This window comes from Tupaia chinensis, unplaced genomic scaffold (genome assembly GCF_000334495.1).
Source record: "Tupaia chinensis unplaced genomic scaffold, TupChi_1.0 Scaffold000279_1, whole genome shotgun sequence".
NCBI classification, from domain to species: Eukaryota; Metazoa; Chordata; class Mammalia; order Scandentia; family Tupaiidae; genus Tupaia; species Tupaia belangeri.
Window position 1 is genome coordinate 840,232 of NW_006159762.1, and position 7,717 is coordinate 847,948.

Below are 7,717 nucleotides of genomic sequence, written 5' to 3' on the forward strand. Positions count from 1 at the left end.
GATCGCGAAACCCGCGGTTCCGCCCAGCCCTCGGGGTTTGGGGACTGCCCGGAGCTGCACCGACGTCCAAGCGCAGTGCTCCCAGAGGTCGTCCGTTGTCGGCCCTCACTATTTTATAGATGGGGAAACTGAGGCTGGGAGAGAGGTGAGCAGTCTAAGGAGCGGCCTTCTGGCACAGAGAACCCCTGAGCCTGGGCCGGGCGCACGCCCCCACCCACCCTGAGCCTAGGGCGCTGGGTAGCGGGGCAGCGTCCTCCGAAACCAGCGCGCACCCCTGGGGCACTGGTGACCGGCCTCCGAGAGGACTGCCCCTTCACTCATGCCTTGATGCCTTTTTGGCGTCCAAAGTCCTAGCCTTCCGCGGGTGCAGGCTGTGTAGGCAGGGCCGCAGTCAGCGCCCGCCATCCCCCTGGGCCAGGTGTCCTCACTACAAATCCTGGTGCCGCTCCAGGCCGGGGTGCACGTGGTTGCCCCAGCAGCAGGCCAACATGTTTTCTCAGTAGTAACTTCTTGCCCCTCAATACTGTGACAGTCCTCTTCACACCTTTTAAGTTACCTGGGCAGCCTTGCAGCCACCTGATTTGGGGTCTTGAGGCAGGTAATACCCAGGGCCCTTTTCATCCTGACTTCTGCCTCACCGATGGTGATGTGACCAGGTGACCTGGCAGGATATCTCTGCTTCTTCTCACTTCAAGCCCCTCTCTCTAGGATTTGTCTCAGCCACCCAGCAGTTGGGATGCCCAGTTTTCTTGGACTTCAAGAGGTAGAGCCACTCTCCCACCTTATCAGGTCCAGGGGCCTTGGCACTTGCTGTTCTTTCTGCCTAAAATATTTACTTCACCTTGTCTTCAACTGCCAATGTGGATTTATCCTTTAGAACAGCAGGCCACTTTATCCCTGACCCCTTCCCCCACTAGAGGTGTCCACTAGACTCCCAATATCTTGTGTCACCAATACCAGCCCCAATTTACACAGAATTCTAGCCTCTCCGGGTGTTGGGCAGATTGAATATGTCAAAATGGAGCGAAGGGAGGCCAGACTGTGGAGCTGCAGTAAAACATGCTCTGCAAGGCAATCCCATAGCAGAAGGTTCCTGGCTCACATCTGAAGACCTCCCTGAATATACCAGACACATGCTTGTCCATCATCCAGGGTTGGTTGAAGGCTGGAGGTGCATTGCCGTGTATAGACCCTGTTGGGAGTGTACTCTTGCTTTCTCACTCAGGGAAGAAATAAATGAGTATGCTTTAAAACAAAACCGGAGAGTACTTCATACAATGAGCATGCAAAAAGTGCTCAGTGAACCTGAGATTAAGACTGTGAGCTCTGGGACCAGCAGTTAGTGTAATGGCTATGTCGCTGGACTCCCATGTAGTCGACCGCAATTTGCATCCCAGACTCGATGACTTAAACATGCGAGGCGTGTGCGTGCGTGCCCGAGATCCCGAGAGGGAAATGGAGGAGAAGGGATTGCGGCATGGCTATCCCCCCTAAGGGGTGATTTCTCACTTTCTGTCTCTCTGTCTCTCTCTGTCTGGTGAGTGCACGTGCTCTATAACAACAACAAAAAACCTCTCCAAAAAAAGAAGACGGTGAGCTCTCCTGGCACAGAGGAGACTCGGAGAGGTCATTATCCAGGTCCCCATCATGCTGTTCCACCAGGTTTGTTCAGATCTTGGCAGCCTTGGCAAATCCACATGATGGCCTTAGTTTAACTAGGAAAGTTTCAGTCTTTACTGGCGACCTCCCCTACCATGGAGACCAGCTTTATTTATTTATTTATTTATTTAATTTTTGTAGAGCTTTTTGCATTTAGGGTGTGTGTACTCGCTGGAGACAGAGAGAGGGAAAGTGAGAAATCACTCCCTAGGGGAGGATGGCCATGCCACAATACCCTCTCCTCCATTCTTTTTTTTTGGAGAGATTTTCACTATAGGGCGCGTGCGCTCACCAGACAGACAGAGAGAGACATAGAGACAGAAAGCGAGAAATCACCCCCCAGGGGGGATGTTCACGCCGCAATCCCTTCTCCTCCGTCCTCCTCTCAGGATCTTGGGCACGCACGCACATGCGCCCAGTGTGTTTTAAGCCACCGGGTCCAGGACATGAACCGCGGTCAACTACGTGGGAGTCCAGCGACATAGCCATTACGCTAACTGCTGGTTCCCTCCTCCATTCTTCTTCTGGGATCTTGGGCACATACGTACACATGCCTGGCATGAGTTTCAAGTCACTGGGTCCAGGATTCAAAGTGTGGTCAGCCATGTGGGAGTACAACGACGTACCCGCTATACCATCTGTGGCCCCCATATCTGCTTTATTTATTTATTGAAAAAGTTTTATTTTCAGAGAACTTCTATTTTTTAATTTAATTTATTCATTTTATTTTATTTTTTGGAGAGGTTTTTGCCATAGGGCACGTGCGCTCACCAGACAGACAGACAGAGAGAGACAGAGAGACAGAAAGCGAGAAATCACCCCCCAGGGGGATGGTCACGCTGCAATCCCTTCTCCATTCTCCTCTCGGGATCTTGGGCATGCACGCACTCGTGCCTGGCGTAAGTTTTAAGCCACCAGGTCCGGGACGCGAACCACAGTCGACTACATGGGAGTCCAGCAACATAGCCATTATGCTAACTCTTGGTCCCCATTCATTTATTTTTTTAATTTGACCAAAAACACACACACACACAGGGAAAGTGAGAAAGCAAGCCACCAGTCTGGGACTCAAACCATGGTCAACCATGTGGAAGTGTTCAGAGCCTCAACCACCACGCCATCTGCTGGTCCCCAACAGAGATGTTTCTTTTTTATATAGAACACATGCGCTTGTCAGAGACACAGACAGAAAGCGAGAAATCACCCCCTGGGAGGATGGCCATGTTGTAATCCCTTCTCCATTTTCCTGTCGGGATTTTGGCCATGAAAGCACATGCACCTGGCATGAGTTTTAAGTTGTTGGGTCCAGGACTTGAAATGCAGTCAACTACATGGTAGTTCAGCAATGTAACCATTATGCCATCTGGTGGTCCAATATCTGCTTTATTTTTTATTTTTTAAGAGTTATTTTATTTAACTTTATTTATCCATTTATTTATTTATTTGACCAGAGAGAGATAGAATCAAAGAGGGAGCGAGAAAGTGAGAAAGCAAGCCACCAGATTTGGGACACAAACCACATGGTTGGCCGTGTTAGAGTCCAGCACCCTTAACCACCATGCCACCTGCCAGCCCCTCTCCTTTATTTTTAAGCTGGTTGGAGTTGGATTTTTCAATAATCTGTCACCAAAACCATCCTAACAAATATGCCAGCATCATCTCCCTTTTTTTTTTCTTTTTAAGATTTTTGCTATAGGGCACATGCACTTGCCAGAGAGAGACAGAGAGACAGAGAGATAGAAAGTGAGAAATCACCCCCCATGGGGGATGGCCATGCCGCAATCCCTTCTCCTCCATTCTCCTTTTGGGATCTTGGGCACACACGCACACGCGCCCAGTGTGAGTTTAAGCCACCGGGTCTGGGACACGAACTGTGGTCGACTACATGGGAGTCCAGTGACCTAGCCATTATGCTAACTGCTGGTCCCCATCATCTCCCTTTTGTATCATTAGCCAGAACAGAGACCTCTGGCTACCCCTGAATGGGAACCACAGGTCCCTTTCTCTAAGATAAGGGATCAGTTGCCACCTGGTAACTGTTAGCAGGACTCCTTCCTGTTAAAACAGACCTGAGGTAGCCTAATTGGATGAAAAGACTTGGGAACCAGCAGTTAGCGTAATGGCTATGTTGCTGGGCTCTCACATAGTCGACCGCGGTTCGCATCCTGGACCCGGTGGCTTAAAATTCACGCCGGGCGTGTGTGCGTGCGTGCCCAAGATCCCATAGAGGAGAATGGAGGAGAAGGGATTGCGGCGTGACCATCCCCCCTGGGGGGTGATTTCTCGCTTTCTGTCTCTTATGTCTCTCTGTCTGTCTGGCAAGCGCATGCGCCCTATAGCGAAAACCTCTCAAAAAAAAGATTTATAAAGCATACACCAGAGCAATAGCTGCTTCTATTGTTCACTGCTATTTTCAGTGCCTATTATGGAGCCTGGCACAAAGGAGTCACTCAACTCACACCTACAGGATGACTGAATCCAGGGGCTGACCCCATGGCCTGGTGGTTGGGGGAAGCTGGCTGCCACATGTCCAATTGTATGGTTCAAGTCCCCATGCAGCTTTTATTAATTTTTTTTTCCAGAGGCTTTTGCCTTAGGGCATGTGTGCTTGCCATAGAGAGAGAGAGGGAGACAGGACTGGCAGGTGGTGTGATGGTTGAGGGTGCTGGACTCCATGGCTGACTGTGGTTTGGGTTCTGGACCTGGCAGCTTGCTTTTTCACTTTCCCTCTCTTACTCTGTCCTTCTCTGGTCAAATTTAAACACATACATACATATATACATACATACATAAAGTTCAATAAAATAATTCTTTTTTTCACACTGATCATTATTTTATTTTAAAATGAGCAAACAATACTGTAAAAACATCAATGTCAACTTCTAAAATGCTGCATCTTAGATTTAGTTGGCAAAGACACGTTTTAGCAATAAGCATGAGATTAGTCTTCCATGTAGAAACCAAATACACTAAACCGTAAAAAAAAAGTTTGCAATTGTCTGAAAATACCAGTTTAAGATAGTAAAAATGCATAAATCTTTTTTTAAAAAAGAAGAATTATTTTATTTAACTTTTTATTTATGTATTTATTTATTTATTTATTTATTTCAATTTGACCGGAGAGGGACAGAGTGAGAGAGAGAGAGAGACAAAGTGTGAAAGCAAGCCGCCAGGTCCAGGACTGGAACTACAGTCGGCCATGTGGGAATCCAGCACCTTTAACCACCATGCCACTTGCCAGCCCCCAAAATGCATAGATCTTTAATAAAGGAATTGGCTGTACAAGAGTACTCCCCTTTCACAGTATTCCTTTTACTTCATATGCGAGTTATCGGTTATGCTGTAGGATTTAACTGTTACAACACTAAAAGGCAACTATTTAGGGAAGAGGCAGAAAAAGGAAAAAGGAATGTATGTAAGGCAATTTTTAAATTAGGTACAATAAGCATAATAGTGTTTTAGGAAGACAAGATAAAAATGACTCAAGGCTAGCTTAGTTCTCACTGGATAAAAACAATGGACTAAATACTGAAGTTCTCTGTATGAATCTAATAAATGCCTTGGTCGCTATATTGGTAATCTCTGGGGTAGTCATCCTGGTACTTGCCATGATATTCATCTGGGTATTCTGCCTGGTAATCGCTATCACTGATTTCTGACCCATTTGTTCCCGTTCCTTAGCTTCCATTGTGAATGACAGGTTCTGTGGGAGCAGCATAGTATTTGGGATCATATACTTGCTGCCCAAGGCCATACACACTCATTTCTTTCTGAGAAGCAACTTTGTTGGTACCCATCTGTAGAGAAATAGTCGAATTGTCCACTGGTTGTAATGTTAGCTTCTGATCATAGATGTCTCTTCTGGTACCTGGTGCCAACATGCCAGCCTGGCTGGCCCCTTTGTTGGTTCTCATCTGCAGGCTAATTGTGGTCTGGTCAAAAGGTTTGTTAGCTTGCATTTTGGGATCATAGAGGTGCCTCCTAGTCCCATAGGCCATCATACCTGCCTGGTTGGCAAATTTGTTGGTTCCCATCTGCTAACCAATTACACTCTGGCCAACTTTTAATTTTCCTTCATCAAAACGTCTTGTTTTTGGGAACCAGCAGTTAGCGTAATGGCTATGTCGCTGGACTCCCACGTAGTCGACCGCGGTTCGTGTCCCGGACCCGGTGGCTTAAAACTCACGCCGGGCGCGTGTGCGTGCGTGCCCAAGATCCCGAGAGGAGAACGGAGGAGAAGGGATTGCAGCATGACCATCCCCCCTGGGGGGTGATTTCTCGCTTTCTGTCTCTATGTCTCTGTCTGTCTGTCTGGCGAGCACACGCGCCCTACAGTGAAAATCTCTCCAAAAAAAAAAAAAGTCTTGTTTTTCTGCATACTTAACTCCAATATCAATGATCGTATGGAACCCTTTAGTTTTGGCCAGACCTGCTAGAGCCACCAGGGTAGTCTGAACCTGGGTCATGTTTCCATTCTCAGAAAGATCATTTGCTTCAAATATGTCATGTGGTTTCATACCATAAGCCTGAATGGCTTTAATCAAGTTGCCAATATTCTCCAACTGAGGCCAGTTTAACGAGGACTCATTGACCTTCTTCACTGAACCTGGCTTAAGCTTGTTTATGAGCACGCAGAGGATGATGCCATCCTTTAGGCCCAGCTGGAAGTTGGTGCAGATGCTCATGCCTGTCACCTCTTTTATCCAATTGCGGAGATCTTCCGCTGCCTGATGATCATACTTGGAAGCAATCTTGTTCTTGACTTCGGCCGAGAGCCCATAGGAAGGGCCCTTGTTGAAGTGGGTCATGGCGGTGAGGAGGCGGAGGGTGCTGTGCTCCGGTGTGGAGGTGTCTCGCTCTCGGTTACCTGGCTCCTGGCCCCGAGGAGTGGCCGCGGGGTTGCTCAGAGCTGCTCCTCTGGGCGGGGCCAAGGACGCACAGATGTGGTGGCTGGGTCCTGCTGGATTCAGCAGAGCCTCTGGGTCCCTCCGAGTCCTGCTGGCTGCCTCCCTAGCTGCCCGCCAATAAAATAATTCTTTATAATCACCCCTGGGGGGTGCTTTCTTGCTTTCTGTCTCTCTGTCTCTCTGGCAAGCGCATGTGCCCTATAGCAAAAAGGAGACATCACCCCCTCAGGGGGATGACCACACTACAATCCTTCTCCATTCTCCCCTAAGATTTAGGGTATGTATGCACATGCACCTGGTGTGATTTTCAAGCCAGTGACATAACCATTACACCATTTGCTGCCCCTCTCCCCTAACCGTCACACCATTTGCTGCCCCTCTCCCCTCCCCTACAGCTTTTTAAAAGAAAACAATTCTTTAATTTTGACCAGAGACACAGAGAGCAAGCAGCCAGGAACTCAAACCCAGGGAGGCCACGTGGGAGTCCCGCTCCCTCAACCACACCACCACCTGCCCTGCCCCTCCCCATGCAGCTTTAAAAGTATGCTGTGTACATAGGCATGCAAGCCCAAAATCCTGACAGGATGGAGATTGTGAAGTGACTGCAGCAGCATGGCCACACCCACAGGGGGTGTTTTCTTCTTCTCCCTGTCTGGCCAGCACACAGGCCTCTGGCACATGTAAAATAAAAGAAAATGGAATCCATTTCTGGTTTGCCACTTAACCAGTAGTTTAGCCTCAGGCAAGTCATTCTTGTGCCTGTTTCCACCATCTGTAAAGCCAGGCTCACAAGCATGGCCTATCCACCTTACAGGCTTGCAGTCATGGAGGGAAGACCCAAAGAGTAGGAAAGCAAACTTCAGACTAGGAAGTGATATCTGAAATAGCTAGGTGGTATCTGAAATAGCTCCCTTGTAGGGACATTTTTCTCAACCTTAAGTGAAACAATTCCTTGGTTTAGGGGAGCCTGGATAGAATAATTTAATCAGGAGTTCCAGGAACTGGAGAGCTTTCTGTTTCTTCCTGGAATCTGCTTCACACAGTGCCCTGGGATGAAGATGCTATACTCCACCTTCTTTTCTGCCCTCTCAGGTTTCCAAGAAATGCAGCCACACACCCAGCCCTGACTCTTCACGGCTGGCTGGTGTGGG

The 7,717-nt window shown here is 48.3% G+C and overlaps 2 pseudogenes; both read right to left on the bottom strand.

Moving 5' to 3' along the window:
* Window positions 1-5,091: 5,091 nt before the first annotated feature.
* Window positions 5,092-6,509, bottom strand: LOC102490455 (calponin-3-like; annotated as a pseudogene).
* A 992-nt stretch (window positions 6,510-7,501) lies between these two features.
* Window positions 7,502-7,717, bottom strand: part of LOC114008063 (calponin-3 pseudogene) — a 7,867-nt pseudogene continuing 7,651 nt past the window's right edge.